Below are 17,981 nucleotides of genomic sequence, written 5' to 3'. Positions count from 1 at the left end.
CCTTTGGGATCTGACCCATCTGTTTGAGAAACGATAACTTAATTAATAATTACTCATGTACAATCCCAAATGGACTTACTTGAATCCTAACTTGATCCATGAGAAACACATATATTGACACAGAGATGTGGTCTGTGACGCCATGCAATATGCAAATGAATTAGTATGAATGACCAGGCCTACAAATGCGGTCACCAGTTATTTCAGAGCCCTAGTTTGGCTGCATCCCAAGCAACAGCAAGTAAGATTATGATCCTTTGAGTCTCATTATAATCCCATTCCAAGTACTCTATTTTACCCTATCAACCCTCCACTATTAGATCTCAAGTGTCCCAGGGTTTCGCTGGTCCACTCCTGCAAACTCTTCTTATGATGGAATGCATAAGAAACACATACCTGTTTGTTATCTTAAGGAATGAAATCCTTCACAGCAGCCTCCAACCCCTGCCATGAACACACCATTTGATTCCTGCCCAGTATCTGTCAGAATTGAAAAGGAAAATCCAAACTCTTCGTCTTGTAGCGGAACAGCCAGAAACTCATCATCACTGTCAGACTACGAGGACTCGACCAACTCAACAATGATCGAGTACGCAGGGCTGCATTTTAATAGTGCAGTAAATGTGTGTTGTGTTGAAGTCTAGATTTGATGATCGTGGCAGCAAGAGTATGGCCTACGTGTCCCTAGAAAATGGCTGTGCTATGGTGGTCAGCTTTGTAATAAGCATCTGAGTCACGTACAACACACACTATTTGGAAGTGTCCATTAAACAATGGTGAATGTAGATTACAAGAAATATTGATTGAAACCATAACACTTGAGGTATGGCTACCAACACCTCACTAGTCCTCTACCAGCAGTGAGCTGTGTGCCTGACACACAAAGGCAACACAGTAAAGGACCTCCATGCCTCATGTAACCAACACTCCAACCACACACTACCCTTACTTTGCAAGATCTTCCAGTAAAGGCCGTCCACACATTTCAATGGTCTGTACTAACCTAGATTCATGACTACAGTTCCTCAGCTATTTGGTCATCATTCTGCAAAGTTCAACTTTACTTCTGAATCATAAATCCATGCACAAACATCAAATCTAAATGGGGCTGCTCAAAAAGCCCAACTGCCAACTTCTCCCCCTTCATATTCCTCTCTTCCCCTGTCCCATGCCCATTCTTCACCAGTGCAATGTGTTGACATGTACATTGAGGCATCACTCTTTAGTGTGCCACACAGAAATCCCTCGGTCACTCAAACCAGACTTAGATATTTCCAACAGTTAAGGGTATCCTCAGTCACAAGAGTAAATTTGATGATGCAAAGTATCTACCAGACACAGAAGAGGAGTAGCAGCTTCTTCATCATGACTCATGTCTAGAACCACAAGACTTATTGCTTCTTGTCTGTCGATGTATCTCTGAGCTTGTCTAGTTTTGCTTTCTTACCCCACTCACTCACAACGTATTAAGGCACCATTTGTTGGATCTGTGTAACCTCAAGTTCCAAAAATTGAAAGTTTACAATCCTGGCAAAGTTGACCCAGCCGAGGTAGATAAAATGTGTACCAAGCCTGTTGGCTGGAAAAGGAACATGTAACAAGACATATAAAGCTCATGTACACCCCACTGAATTTGGGGAACTACACAATGACAAGATTGTGCCTACTTTTGTCATCATGAATACAGATTAATCTAGACCAACCACTCCTAATCATTTAGACATGCTGCTGTGTATCATTCACCTAAGTGCCTTATGCTACCCTTAACTGTCGCCAAGTTAACGCCTATCTCTTTCCCATGTGTTGAACAGGTACAGCCCAAACTTGAATTGTTTTTCAACAAGAGGGAACAAAATGCTTGAAGATGAGCACCTTTCAAAGGCTCCCTCGAGGAACATGTTGGGAGGACACGCTGCGAGGCTGGAAATGTATTCGGACGGGTTTGTTTGTCGCACTGATAAATTATGCATTTACAAACATAAACATAAGACAAGGGGCAATTTTTACGGGATGCCACGCGAAAGGAATCCTTAACCAATTGGATTTCATGTTTTCCTCGAAACTCCACCTGCCAGTTCCTTGAACTCTGAAATCAGATAACCAAATTCGCCAACGGTGTATTTGTGTTGTTTGGATTCCAAGATTTGCAGCTTCCTTGTTGTTCCTGAGTTTTTATGCAAAGAGAGCCCCAGTAGTAAGCAAGCCAGACACTGACAATGTAACCATTTATTGTAAACATCCTCTGATGTTTTTTGAGTACTCCTTTCAATTTTTCCTGTGTGTGTTTAATATGTTTATATTCCATCCCGCTATTTGATGGAGTTACGTTAAAATCACCCCCCTGCACAGCAGGGATACAGTGGATGGTTCCATGGTAACTTTCGTTCCATATCCAACACGTGTGTTCCTTGACCTCCTTGTATGCTGTGTTTTGTCCAAACCTTTTCTTCTCCAATGAAAGGACATAGTTTGGCAGCATTTTTTGTCCTTTTAAATCGGCGTGTGCGATTTAATAAACTGCAGCATATTGTGTAGCCTTAGACAGAAAGCGTCAAGTAGCATATCCGAAGGAATGGCTATAAATTGTATGGCGGGAGGAAGTAGCCCTGGCTACAGAGTTTTTAAAAGGTGTAAACAAGGTTCTCTTTTAGCAGGGTTGGAAGCATTTGCCTGTCTAAGGAGTTATCCGCACAGTCTGGAACGCTAAAAGAAAAGAACAGAAGATACGTCAGAAAAAAAAGCAATACATACATTTCATAAAATCGAATTGCATCCAGATCAGATTTATCTGAAGGGCACATAGCCATGTAAGATTCATGGCCTCTTTATTTTAACCAAAATAAGACCCTGAACCTGAATGTCTTGATACTTCTGGATTCGGTCGTCTGTTTTTTAAAACAGCACTTCCTGGTGAATCTTTCAGTGTTTTGACTTTTAACATGTGCCGTTCCCCTTTTCTCCCTTTAAGGGCACAGAAACTCTCTTTCCAGATACTCATATACCACACATGAAGGAGCTCCTAAAACATGATATAAGCAACAGCAGAGTCAAAACATTTCCTAATGTCTAGATCACTTAGTAGTAATCTTCATTACTCGCTTCTTGGTAATCTTCATTGCTAGCTTCTCTGTTCTTCACTCTAGGGGTTACACTGTAAGGTCTCTACATTGTTGCAAAAACCTTATGGTTCAGAAAATCCCCACTTCCTTTTTCCAGTGAAGGAGCAGATTTTATAAAATTACAAAAACAATGCATTTAACATTAATAATATGCGGAATTAACGTGTAGACCTCATAAGAAAAACAAATGCTTTAAACGGAGGAAGAAAATCATGTACAAAACAGCCATAATTAAAAGCATCTATCTTGAATAGCCGAAGGTGCATTTTACTGACAAACTGACCTAATTCAAGAATGTGAAATGTAATATTTCATGACCTCATAGCCACGTTTCATCAAATGTATTAACTCAAGTAAGTCTCTGACATATAACCTTGCAAATGTTTCTAATAAAACAAATGAATGGTGAGAGATTAGACATGAATGTTCTCATAGGCAATATGGACCTTTTTTTGACTAAGAGATTAATTCATACAAGGTGAAAAAAGGGCACCTAGTGATAAATGGCTGTGGTTACTTAATGTTGCTATCTGCAGTATTGTATCCTGGAGATGAGACGAAGGAGTATTCTGTTCTCATGAAGACATTGAAAGCTGATTGGCTGTCTGAAGAGTGAAGAAGAAACATGCTGCAAAAGCTTAAAATTGCACTGTCTATTATGATGCATGTTCCTAGGGTAGGATGGATTCATTGCCTCTTCGCATTAGTTATGCCATTTTCTCGGCTCGAGTCTATGCAGCTCATGTTGAGACCACTGACTTCCGTGAACCTCTCTTTATGGGAAGTTCTGCTCTGATTATTCTGATATTTGAATTTGAAGGTTTATGCTTTGAGCTCTCAATTTGGAACTTTTTGTGGGCCGAACTGACCTTTATTTTCCAAATTGCTCCATTCCCTTTTAACTAATCTTATTTTAGAACAGGGATTATTTCCTTTAAGGAGCACGCTTTATGCATTAATTATGAATTACTGATTGCTTACTCTACTCTGGATTAACTGATGAACTATATTGATGAATATTAATACTGAATTAATAAAGATGAACTTCTAGAAGATTGATTAATAACGCTTTTAAACTCACACCAAACTCTCAGATTTTCTGAGAATAAGATTGAAAACAGTGATGATCAATTAATTTATATATAGTTCCTGGGTAGTCTCATCTAATGTCAAAGATACATTTGAGCTAGCGGCTGGGATGTCACCTTGATGAGTTGGTAAGACTTTCTTGGAAACTGGTAAATTGTGAACTGATGTCCCAGCGCTCCAGCACCGCTTTCTCTTCCTCCACATAAAGACCCTTGCTTTCCACACCACATACGCTAAAATAAGAGTATTCATGCCCTAACCCCATATTAAATATGACACGCCATTCCAGAGATTTGTGTTGAAGAGCTGTCCCAATGAAGGTCAGAATGTAAATCCTGCTACATAGAAGGAAGAATTGCAGCCACAAATATTACTGATAATTAATACAGGCGTTAACTCCTCACCCCTTTCGATTCCTTGCAGCATGAGAATATTACAGAGCAACATACCCTTAACCCAACCTATAGGAGGGAATAGTAACATTCCTGTCACCCCCTGCTATTTAGCATAGTTGATCTAGAGAGTAATAGGATACATATTTTACACTTTGTGAAAATCCACAACATTCACAGAATGGTTACTTTATGAATGAAACACAGTAATCTCGGAAGGATATATCCTCAATGTCTGTGAAACATGTAGAAAACAGAGGTTGCCATGCCACTAAAGGCTGAAGTTTATTTAATCTAGTGCCAGACACTGCATTCCTCTTTGTCTCACTCTTGCAGGCTCTTTCTCATCTTGTGATTCTCTCTTTGACTCTCTTTGGCTGACTTTGTCTATATCCTTCTTTTCCACTTTTGTGTTTTTTCTTTCTTGCTTTAGATCATAGCCTTTTAAGGAAAAACAAGTGGTGGTCCCCAAAAATGAGGGTAGGTGGGCCCCACCTGCAACCACCAGCTGAATACAAACACGGATCATCAGAGAGGAATGGCTGACTATTTCAATGCCTTCTCAAAGTAACAACCTGGATAACAAGTTGCTTACCTTTGACTGCTCTTTTTGGTGGATACTTTATCTAACTGCAGTTCCCTCACACTTAGAAAATTCCCAGGTGCCAGAATGGATCCAAGAGATTTTTCAGCATAACCCCTCCACTTAGGTAGGTGATGTCAAGTGACTCTGCGTCGACTCCATTACACCCCCCGAAGGGATTTCTGGAGCCACACAAAAATGCCTCCAAAGAGTGCTGATGCCAATTTCTTTCTTGACACACTCCATACCGTCAGCAATGGAACCCAAAACCCAATTAACAGTGCTAGTGGGCAGGTCTCTAATTTGGATTTTTTTAGTGGATGGCCATTCTACAGAACAGGGACAAGAGAGAGCAATGCGAAATTTGGATTACCAAAGGTAAGTAATTTTTCCTTCTGATGGATAGTCCTTCTGATGGATACTTCTAACCTCAGATACCTCACCTTTAGAATTTTTGTGAAAGCAGTACCTCCTGAGGTGTTGGGTCAGTGGGATAGTTCAGACCAAAAAGTCCTGCAGGACGGACTAGCCAAAATGGCTTTCACCCCAGACCTGGTTGTCAAGGCCACAGTGTTTCATGAATGTGTTTACTGAAGGGCATGTTGCAGCCTGACAAATAATTCAACTAACATCAAGGGTCCCTGCAATAATATATTAGCTACTCCAGGGAGACAAATTGTGTTTAAAAGTCTGTTTTTAGCTACTACTTATTCTTTCTATATTTATTTACATGTAGAAACAATATTGATAGATATGTTCCTTGTGGATATAACAAGAAATTGTCTCAATAACCCAATATTATAATTCTTTATATATAAGCAAACCTTCACTTCAGTGAATTAATGATACGTCTAATGTCCTTTTAACTTTGCCTTGTTCATTAATCCATTTTCCATTATATAGGTGCAATTTCACTGGACAGACATGCCTTTATTTCCAATCCAATAAATATAGAAAGAATAATTAGTAGCTATATACAGACTTTTAAATGCAGCCTGACAAATACCCAGGGCAAACACTCCACCTACCAATGCAGCAACAGCAGCCTTGGAACTGGGGGTATGGGGCCTCATTCGTTCTAGAAGCTGCTTCTTGGCCAGCATGTAACAGATCTTGATGCAGTGGACTATCTGCCTGAACCAAGTCCTTGTCTACACTGCCTTGCCTTTATCTCTCCCAGAAATCCTCACAAAAAGCTGATTTTCTACCCGTTGGAAATTGGTGAGATCAATGTGCCTCGGCATCCTTTTGGGATCCAATCAATGGAGTTTCCTTTCCTCATTCGAGGGGTGAGGTGGAGCAAACAATATCAGAAGTGTGATGAACATTCCGACATGAAAGGGAGTCACAACTTTCGGCCGCAAGGCTACTCTATCCTCCACACCAGTTTGCTGTAACAGAAAGTGGTGTAAGATAGGTAGACTGAAAGAGCCGGAAGCTTACTCATGCAACGAGCTGAAGTTATCACAGTGAGAAAGACTGTCTTTACAGTCAGGAGGGGTAGAGGGTAGTTTTGTATCTGCTCCAAAGGAGTGCATATAAACAATAAGGACCAAATTAAAGGCCAGATGTAGCAAAGAGTTTTACCCATTCTGTGTCTATGGAAAAATGTGTTCGTACATATGGCCCTAAGATCCCACTTTGGCATCACGAATGGTTCGGAGGAAACATAGGAATGATGTAGTCAAGAAATTGTATCACACCAAGGCTCAGATTAACCGGATTGCAACACAGTGCAGCGGCCAAAAATACTGTGCTGCGCTGCATGAGAAGGAGAGAGCAAGAGCTATATGGCACTCTCCTCCTCTCTCCCAAGTACCGGGGCAGAAATGTGTGTCAATGTGAGACTAGCATAGGTTTTGTAATGGAAGAGTGTCCTTCCAGTACAAAATACTATCCATAGACTAACCAATAAACCTTCCCCACCTTGCATGTGTGCTGTACAGTGCAGCACACATGGAAGGTAGGAAAAGAAAGGAGAAATTAATGCATTTCTTGGTGTTTGTGCCTGGTTGAAGTGGGCCTTAATTTCTGATGCTAGACCTTTTCTACTTTTTTAAGTAAATAGGGTTTAGCATCATAAAACTTGGGTGGTTGCATGGGAGCACCCATGCAACCACCCATCGTACACCACTTTGGCGCTAAATAGTGCGAAGCAACGCTATGCACTGCTTTGCACTACTTTTGAGTGGTTTTCCAGCAGTTAACAAGTTTAGTGCTGGAAAGTAAATTAGTAAAAAAAAAAAGATTTAGCGTCAATTTGAATCACTTTTGTGACACAAGCACATGCTAAAACTTAGTAAATTTACCCTCAAGTGATTTAAACATGGTCAGCTTGCCCAGTGAATGCAAAAGGGCAGAAAGGGTCAACAAATAAGAGTGTCCACGTCAAGTCATAGTTGGGCCGAAGAAGAAACAAACAACGACACATCTGACAGCTTAGACTGCAACGGGTCCTTATTACGGGTGACAAACCAATCCACAAACTTGTTCCAGCACCTGGTGTAAGCAATCTTTGTTGAAGGACGCCTGGTCATAAGGATGACATCCACTACTTTGGGAGGGAGATCGAATGTAGTCCACTGCAAATACTTTGTCTATACACATGGATGTGTAGATTGGTCAGGCACAGTTGCAAGATCCTGCCTGGCTTCTGCAACAGACAAAGAATCCCACAGCAGCAGTCTGATTGCAGGATAGACGATCATAGGCTGAAGTTCTGAATACCACGCTTCCTTGGCATAATCCGTAGCCAATAGAATGACTTGGGCCTAGTCATTTCTGATCTTTCTAAAAACTCAGGGCAGGAACCTAGTGGTGAGAAGGCATACAACAATGCTTTATCTTAGGTGAAATGTGTCTCTGCAACACAGCATTTTGGAGAACTCCGATACGCAAAAGTGCTGACATTGCACATTCTCAGTCATGGCGAGCAGATCAAGCCATAGTTCTCCTCATTGTTGAAAGATGGTCTGTGCTACCTCCTGGTACAACTGGCATTCATGAGCCGCTTGATGTCACTAGCTTGGTTTATCCACCCTGGCAGTTAAGACCCTTCTAGGTAGTACAGGGCCAGGGCATTGCCCTGACAGTTCAGAAAGTTCCAGAGGTGCAAGACCTCCTGGCACAAGGCCCACGACCCAACTCCATCCTCCTTGTTTGTAATACTACAAGAGGGTACTGATGTCCGTCAGGTCCTGAACCAGTCTCCAATTGATGGACAGGAGGAAGGCTTTCAATGGAAATCTAAAGGCCTGCAACTCCAAAAGATTGATATGGAGACGAGTCTTAACCAGAGACCAGAGACTTTCTGATCTCCACATCTCCTAGATGACTTTCCAAACCCATGGATGCATCAATCACCACCTTCAGCTCTGGGTGATGTAGAGAAAAGAGTCTGCCACTGGACCAATGTCAGCTGAGCAGCCACTAGCATAGATCTTTTGCAGTCTCCTCCAAAACCAGGATAGAATCTGGCAAGTTCCCTTCGTGCTGGCCCACTGAGCATTCAGATACTACTATAGAGCATGTCTATGCCATCTGGCATGGTTGACGAGCAGGATGTAGGAAGCAAATAGTCCAAGAATCCTCAGCCCCACCATCACTGAGACACTGGTCTGAGGCTGAAACATTGGGATCATAGTTCGGAACTCATTGATCTGGAGGGAAGGCCTGAAAATGCATTATATCCAGGATAGTTTCACTGAAAGGTAGTCTCTGCAAAGGAGTCAGGTGTGCCTTCGGCACATTGATAGTGGTTCCCAACTGAAAATGCTACTCATCCACCTTAATCTGCAAGTAGCCCCTGTGGGCTTGCAGTACAGGAACATAGAAACAGGTGCCCTGAAGGTCCAGCCCTCCCATCCAGTCTCCCACATGCAGGGCAGATAGAAATAGAGCAGGTAGATCATTCTGTAGAAAGGAATGGAAAGGCAGGGATCTATAATAGGATGAAGGCCTATGCCCCTTTCTGTCACAACGGAATAGTGAGAGTAATATTTAGTTCTGATTTCCAAGGCCAGTACACTCTATGGCTCCTTTCACCAAACGAGCCTGAATTTCCCACAGTAAGATGGACAAGTATTCATCCAAAAGCCATTCCAATCTGGGTGCAAGATTCAGTGGGTCATAAGGGAAGGGCAGGGCTTAGCCCCTTTGAACTATTTTGCAGGACCAACATGTTGGATATTATGGCCAGTCACCCCCTGTGTAAATCAGTGATTCTGCTTTCCACAGGGTGGTCATGTACTGCTAAGGGCAAACTTAAGTGGCTTGGAGGTTACTGCAGGAGGGGTGGGGATCTATAAGGTTAGTTGAACCTGCAAGCCTGGATATTATCTGCTGAATTCCCTACCCCGACCCCAAAAAGATTGGGGTGCTTTTTGATATGGTCATGAGTCTTGGAGTTGCCTGTATGAAAGGCCTTTGGAGATGTCACCAAAGGGGCAAAACTGGTGGGGATACTGCTTGGCGGGTGTGGAGGAAATGAGGAAGCACACTGTTGCTCTGCTTTGTTTGAAGCACTCTAGTGCAGAATCGGCTTTGTCACTCAATTGGAGGTGCCCTATCAGAATGCATATCCACAAGTGAAGGCTGAGCATCACCCAAAAAGCTTGTGGATCTCTTACATGCATGGCACCATGTTCCATGCTTGTTCCAACTGCTCGTCTTAAGCAGTCAGTAGTGTCAAATCCTGATCTGACACCGCATTTGACCATGTCCTTGTCCCCTGAAAAATTTGTGCCAGGCAGGCACATATTTCCTCCAGGACTGGCAGAAAGCTTTCTGCAAGCATGCCCCATAATGCATGGGAGTGCTTACCCAGTAATCAGCTGATGCTGACTGAGAAAAGGGTGAGGATTGCTGAGAACATCCATTTCCTGAATGCCTTAGTTCTCTTTGACTCTATCTGGTGTGGTCAGAGGAAAGGAATTAGGATTAAGCCTGCTAGTAGTTGCAAAAACAGGTCTGTGCTCTCAACGTCAAGCGGGAATGGGACATAACCAATTTCCTTTGGCGTAGAGATATGTACAGCTTGGTTTTTCAATCCCGGATAACCTTGTTAATTTAGTTAATGTTATTTGGAGTCTGTGTGACTCACCGGGAAGGGTAAAAAAAACAGATGATGGACAAAGTGCTGAACAATGCAAACATTCACCTCCAGTCACAAAAATCTGGGTTTAATCCATCGTTTTTTTTGCCCACTACACCACTCCAGTTTGGACACAGCCACATGCAAATCAGTCTTGACCCTGTTCTCCATGGGAACAGTCCAGCCCGCACTTCCAAGCCAGGTCCTACCTCGACCGGAAAAAAGCACCCTGGGATCTTTTTCAGGGTATCACCCTTTATCAGCCAGGTTAGCTTGAATTCCAGTGGCACAGTGAGCATGGGACCCACATCTGGGCATACCCTTCCCACTTAAGGTGACAAAAGCAAAAAGAACAGATGATGGACGGACTGCTGAACAATGCAAACATTCACCCCAATCACAAAGATCTGGGTTTAATCCATTTTTCTTCCCACCACGCCACCCCAGTTTGGACCCACCCATATGCAATTCAGTCTTGACCCTGTTCCCGGTGAGAACAGTCCAGCCCAAACTGCCAAGCCAGGTCCTCCCTGGACCAAAAACAAGCATCCTTGGTGCAGTTTCAGGGAATCACCCTTCATCATCCAGCCTAGCTTGAATTCCAGTGGGCAAGAGGGCTAAAAGGGTTGGAGGGCCTGGGTAAGGCTCAAAGTTATTGTATGGGTTGCTGATCTTGTCACGGAAATACTCAAAAGGCTGGTGCAGAAGACCTATAAATAGGTAATGGTTATAGAGCTTGTGGCTGAAGAGGTGAAATCCTTCGTCATGGTGATGATTTTTTTGTCGTCGTTTGTACTATTTTAGATGCATTTGGTCAGTGCTTATTGCTTGGTGAATCTGATTTGCTGGTGATAAGACCTGAAGGCTGATTCGTATGTGAATTTGTAAATTTCATCATGGGCCATTGCATTCAAGTTGTTTGCAGTGACGGTGGGCGAATCTTAGTTCTTCTGTGTACCAACTTGCATTGAGGCCTGGTCCTGGTGATGGTCTTTAGTGGGACCAGACGGTTGTGGATAAAAGTACTCCAGTACAACAGCAGCCAAAAAGCACTGGCAATAACACAGAGGTAACTATTTAAATGCTAACCACTATCCTTAGAACCCCACAACCTTCTATCTAAACATTCCACCCTCACCATTCCACCCACAATCTGCACTCACCTAAATGCAAAATGCAGATTATAGCACTAATATCAACACAGGAGGAGAACCAAAGGAGGAGAGGAGTGTGTCAAAGTTGGTGATGGATCATGAGAGTTTGTTGTGGTGCTGTAGTTGCTGGGCTTAGAGCTCTGTGTTTTGTGACAGTAGAAGATAAGCAAGGTGGAGTGGACAAGGGCATGGTCAGTCCAAGTGAGGAGGATTGGCTTTTCCATCATGATGCTGTTGAAATTCATGAAGATAGGGGTCAGGAGATGTCCTGCCGCACTAGTGGTACATACCACTTGCTGGGTGAGTCCAAGTGTCTTTAGGTTCTCCTGGAGTTTGTTGAAGTCAGTGAAACTCTCCAGGTGTTAGTGGAGATCACGAAGGAGGATAAAGGTGTTGGAGTTAGGCATCAAAAGGGTGATGAAGTTGGAAATGTTGTTGCAGAAGTTAGATCAAGGTCTTGGAGGCTGGTAGATTAGGGCGACCCAAGGGTATAGTTGTTTGTAATATGTAGTTTAACAGCCAGGTGTTCCACAGTGTTGCTGGTGTTTCCAGATGTAGTGAAACAGTGACTGTTTTGTGTATAATGGCTAGTTTGCTTCTGAGTCTGCAGGCCCTGTCCTGTCCTATATCTTGTATCCAGAGAGGAGCACTGTGGCAATTTGGGGGCCAATGTCGGGTGAGTCAGGTTTTCGTCAGGAAGTGCATATCAGTGAGTGGTTGTGCAAAAGGACTCAAACTTAATTGGTGTGTCTGGCAAGTGAGTGAGTTTTAAGGAGGAGGCTGGACCAGAGGACTGGGTGCTGTGTGAGGGGGGGGTATGTGGGGTGCAGGGTCATGTACAAGTAGCAGGTGACACAGGAGAACGCATCTTCAATATCAATAGGGGAGGTCCAGCTGCAGCAGTAGGAAATTTAAGAAAAAATGTCTGTGGTTCAAGGTATTGAGGACTACGGACAGTAGTGTCTAGGTGTGCAATAGGTAGGAGGAAGGAGATCTGGGGGCCCAGGTGCTAGGCACAGGTGGGGTGCTGATGGTGCAGATGGGCCTGCTTTTCGCATGCCTTGGATACACCAGCGGCGCTTCTGTGCCTCAGCTGGCATTAAGTAGGAGTGGGTGGGTGGCAGAGTTCCAGAGGTGGGGGGCAGGTGGATAGCGCATGGGTAAAAGGAAGGAAGGCCGCAGACAGGAGAAAAGCGCACACAAGAATGAGCAGAGAGAGGTAAAATGCTGAAAACGTCTGAGAAACTGTAAAAGGGGGGCAACAAGTAGCTGAAAAAGAAGCAAAACAATGAAAAAAGTGAAACAATAAATAGGGAGAGTAGGAATTAGAGCAAAGAGTGAGCAGGAAAAAGGAATACGAGTGGGAAAGCAAAAGGCAGAACAAGGGTGGGAGGTCAAAAATGAGAGGAACAAAAAGGTCAGAGAGGCAAAATGCAGAATGCGAGCGAAAAAGCAAAAAAAGAATACGAGTTGAAGAGCAGAGATAGGGGGAAGAAAAATATAAACGTGGCAAAAAGCAGAATGTGAGCAAGAGAGAAAAAAATAGAGCAGGACAGCAAAAAGACTAAGAAAAGAGACAGATGCAAAAAGTGGAATACTAGTGAGAGAGCAAGACGGACAGAGTGAAAGGGAAAAAGGTCAACAACGCAATAAATAATAAACAAGATAAGGAGGGGGAGAGAAGCAGGATTGCAAGACTTGCAGCCTCGCAACAGCCTTGGAGCTTGGTACAGGTAATGGGGAGACAGGCAGGGTCAGGAAGTGCCTGTTTAATGGCTAGTCTGCACTGTGGCTACCATCAAGTAGGAGCGGAGGTCTGGTTTCTGGAGAGGCGATCGAGATTGAGTGAGTGGTGGTAGTGGCAGGAAGCAGGTGAGACTGTGGTGTGGAGGATAAGTTTGAAAGGTCACAGAGGGTGGGAAAAGGGTGCACAAGGAGGAGTAGAGATCGGGAAAAATCAGAAAAAGGCTGAGATACAGACGCAAAACAGAAAAAATAGCGGCCAAAAAAGAGGCAAATCTGGGGAAAAAACAGCTGAGCGGGTGAGTGGAAATGAGAGAGCAAAGAGTGAGAGTGTATAACTGAACAAAAAGCAAAATTCGAGAGAGCGAGAGAAAAAAGCAGAATGGGTGGCGGGGCAGAACGAGAGCAGAAAAAGTCAAAGTGGCAAAAAGGATGAATGCGAGTGAGAGAGCACAAATGAGAGGCATAAAAAGGACAAAGGCAAAAGGCAGAAAACAAGTGAGAGTAAGAGGAAAAAAACATATATAAAATGCAAAGAATGTTGAGGAAAAGAAAAGAGAGAAGTACCAGTCAGAGGAAAGAGGCCTTACCACAGCATCGGAGCGGAGTTGGCATAGGCCAAGCCTGTTTAGAGGACCGGTGACAGGTAGGTGGGGCCAGCAGGGCTAGGCAGTGTCTGGTCAATGGCTAGTCTACACTGCCTTTAAGCATTAAGTAGGGGTGGGAGATAAGAGGAGTTCCGGGAAAGTGGGCAGGTCTGGGTTGAGAGCAGAGGAAGTGGGTGGGAGTGCCGCACGGGGAAAAAGCACAAAGGAGCAGATGAAAGAAAAGGGCATAAAAGGAGTGAAGAGTAGGAAAAATTAGAACAAGGCTGACAAACCAGGGGCAAAAAGGAGACAAAAAGTATCTGCAAAAGAGCCAAAACAGTGAAAAAAGCATAACAGCTGAGATAGTGAGTGAGAGGGCAAAGAGTGAGATGATAAAGCAGGCAAAAAGCTGAATACGAGTGGGAGAACAAAAACAGAATGTAGATGAGACAGCAAGAATGGGAAGAGAAATGGTAAAGTGGCAAAAAGCAGAATGCTAGTGGGCAAACAAAAAGCATAACGGAACTGGGAAAGTACAAATGAAAAGACGAAAAATGTCTACTCCAGCCATCACTTCCTGGGTGGAGCAGAGTCGACGTGGAACCTCACAACACTCACCAACGGGCATGCAAGGGCTATGCTAAAAAAACGTCTGTATTCAATGAAGTCTAACACTTTCTCTAATTGTACTTTATTTAATGTGGGGATGGTAAATCTTAACCACCCAGAGACCAAGGCGCTCATCAGTGTTGTTTAGTAATAGTAAACCTGCCCCACTTCTCACCCCACAGCATCCCACACTTTGCCTTGCCCAATGTGTCTTAGTGTGGAGTGGTAATAGTAAATCTGACACCCATCCCCAGAATCTAATGCTTTCCCCAATTTTGCTTAGTTGGAAGAGTAAATCTGTCCCCTCCAGAGCACACCACTTTTTAGTTGTTGTTTAGTTAGAGATGGACTGGTAATTAAGGTACTACACCCCCACATATATGTCATGAGGGTAGCTGGAACCAGAAACCTCTAAAACCAAGTCCCACTGGTAATGGACTGCTCTTCACCTGACACTACCTGACAGATCCCACATTGAGTGAAGAAGTTCACATATTAAAATGAGCATGCTTATACACTCAGGCTCTTTTTGAAATCCATTGTCCTCATATACAGTGGATAGCCATGAGGATGAAGGAGATGACACAACCAAGGAGGCTGCATCTGGCTCTAGCTGAAGGATGAAGGTCCATCAGGGTCACCTCTACGTTTGCTATTCTCCTTTTTTCTGTGTCTTTAGAAGATCACTCCCTGCATTCTTTCTTTTGCTGTAGCCCTATCAATAGGCCATTACATGTATTGGCCTAAAGGTCCTAAAGTGCAATCAAGTCACTGCCAACAAGGAGAAACAAAGCACCAGGAAAGGCCACAAAAATGCACAAAAGACGAAAAAGATCACCGAATTCACTCCCATTTGCAACCAAGGCTCTTTTCCTTACATCAGGGAAAAAACCCAACAGTATAGCCTCCAGCCCATGCAGCCATCGTCAAAACTTTAGTTTCTTACAGTGCCCCTTACAGTTTGCACCAAAGTGGCCTGGGGCTGGAGTGTACATTACTCCAGATGGTAGGACAGCAAACCATGAGAGCCTTGTCCAACCTATAGCATTCATCCTTTCCCCATGAGTCAGAGTAGTTTTCCAGATGCAATCCCAAATATGGTGAGGTTGTGGCAGGAGCAACAAATATCTGACCCTACACCACCACCCAAAGGAATCCCTCAGATTGATGAGGAAGTGGCAATAGGCCTAAACATATTCATGCCCTATTGCACCCACTCATACCACCACCAGCCAGCTTGTGGAGACATGCCTGCAAATACATGCTCTTCGCCTGGGTTCTGATCATACCACCACAGCAAGACTGATTCCAGCAAATACCTATCCCAAAAATATGTGATAGGGGACCCTTACTCACCAAAGGTCCTGCTCACAAAGAATTATCAAGAATGGAGGCCTCCAATTAGATTATTGTTGAATTATTGCCCTTGCCACTCCAGAGAAGGTGTTTTTCCTAAAGAGCAGTCATAACAATAGAAACACTGTAGGAGAGGTGCTCTCTTCTTTTATCAAGCCTCTTGCAGAGAACGGAAGAGGCCTCATAGTGGGAAAAGGATTAGTAAAGGAAGTTGTTTTTTCTTAGTTTAGGAAAGATGCATTTAGTGAGGTAGATACCCTCTATCTGCTGTCATGGAGGTAGAGAATGTAGAGGTATTGTTTGTGTCTCCTCAAAAAGGCCTCAAGAAAATATAAAAATATTTATTGAAGTCACACAGCCAGGGGAGAATCAACCGCATTGGGGATGAATCTACAAGGAAATATTTGTATTTTTAACATTGTAAAATTTCAGTTATTACTGTATATATTGTTATTTTATTAATGTTTAATTAAAACATATATTTATTTTTGTTTATTTCTATGGTGAGGCAATAGTACATTTTACCTGTCTTGAGCAAGGGCATTTTGAACCCCCTGCTTTAGTAGCTACAGCGGGTGTGGGGTTTATTATAGACCTCTGCAGTCTGCAACTCGGCATACACTAGCTGATAAGCGTCAGTAGAATAGAAGGTTAGAAGCAAGGAAGAACAATAGAAGAGGGATCGATGGAAGTAATACTGAATGAAAGCAAGGGTGAAAGGATGAATGGATGTGAGGGTGGGTAAAGGAGTAGGTAGATTGATGGGTGGGTAGGTGGCTGAATGGGTGAAAGGATGAGTGAATGGATAGGTGGATGGATTGGTGAAAGGATGGCAGAGTAAAAGGATTGATGGGTGAGTAGGGTAAAAAGATGAATGGGTGGCAGACTGATGGACAAATGGATTGGTGGGTGGTTGGGTGGATGAATGTATGAGGGATAGATGGCAAGATGGGTGGATGGCAGAATGGATGGCTGTATGGATGACAGTGTGGGTGGATGGATGGATGCATGGATGGGAGAATGGATGGATGGATTAATGGCAGAATGGATAGATGGAAGGAGGGGTGGCATAATGGATAGAAGGACAGATGGATAGGTGGATTGATGATGGATGGCAGAGTTGATGAATGGATGGAATAGGGTTAGATTGAATGATTGATGAAAGAATTAATGGATGACAGAATGTAAAGGTGAAATAGTGGATATCAGTGGGTTGAAGGAAAGGTGAATGGATGAATGGATAGATGATTGGATGGAAGAGACAAGGGAGCTTTTCTAGGGGAGGAATGGGCTCATTTTCTTCACTTGCTTGGTGCCATAAGACGTTTAGTTCAAGTGGGGAGTATTTCATTGTTCTGGATACTCCCTTGTCCCTGAGTACAACACATTCATCCAATGTTGCTTAGTTTAAGGTCATTAGTAAATTTGACCCTCTATCACTTCCCACCCTCCACTCCCAGAATCTAACACTTTCCCCAGTGTTGCTTATTATGGAGTTGGAATAGTAATTCTGACCCTGACAGTCGTCAATACTTTTTCCATATTTGATTCAATTGGAGTGGGAATAGTGACTCTGACCCCCTCAGATTCAACTCTTTCCCAAATATTGCTTAGTCTGGAAAAGGAATAGTAAATCTCACACAAACCCCCAGAGCCTAACAATTTCTCCAATGTTGCTGAGTTCATAATTGGAATACTATATATAAATCCCCAAGTCCCCTTCCAGAATTCAACACTTTACACAACATTGCTTAGTTTTGAGTAAGAATAGTAAGCCTGCCCCCTCAGACTCCACCTCTTTCCTTTATGTTGCTTAGTTTAGAGTGGGACTAGTTAATATGAAAGTCCCAAGAAAAGTCCCTCTCTCTTCTGCCACCCCACCACCCAGAGTCCAACAATTTCCACAATAATGCTTAGTTTGGAGTGTGAATACTAAATCCGCCCCCCCAGCATTCAATGCGCCCCTCAAAGTTGTTTAGTTTGGAGCTGGATAGTTAGTACCCACAGAATCAAACACTTTCCAGATAACTGATTAGTTTAGAGCAGGAGTAGTAAATATGATCCAGTCAGAGTCCAACTCTTTGCCAAATGTGGTTTAGTTTGAAGCAGGAATAGAATATCTCACCCCCTCACCCAAGTCCAACTATTTTCAGAATGTTGCTTAATTCAGAATGGGATAGTAAACTTAACCTCCACCGACCACGCCCTATTGTGAGTCCAACAGTTTCTCAATTGTTGCTTTGTTTGGAGTAGTAAT

General features: G+C 43.2%; 1 protein-coding gene across 1 annotated transcript in view; it reads right to left on the bottom strand.

Moving 5' to 3' along the window:
• Positions 1–2,210: 2,210 nt before the first annotated feature.
• Positions 2,211–17,981, bottom strand: part of JAKMIP2 (janus kinase and microtubule interacting protein 2) — a 387,006-nt gene continuing 371,235 nt past the window's right edge. Inside the window, exon 23 of the mRNA XM_069244668.1 lies at positions 2,211–2,703. The gene's annotated coding sequence lies outside the window, so the exon portion shown is untranslated. The remainder of the gene's footprint in view (positions 2,704–17,981) is intronic.

This window comes from Pleurodeles waltl, chromosome 7 (genome assembly GCF_031143425.1).
Source record: "Pleurodeles waltl isolate 20211129_DDA chromosome 7, aPleWal1.hap1.20221129, whole genome shotgun sequence".
Lineage (NCBI taxonomy): Eukaryota > Metazoa > Chordata > Amphibia > Caudata > Salamandridae > Pleurodeles > Pleurodeles waltl.
This window is presented reverse-complemented; position numbering and strand designations above follow the sequence as displayed.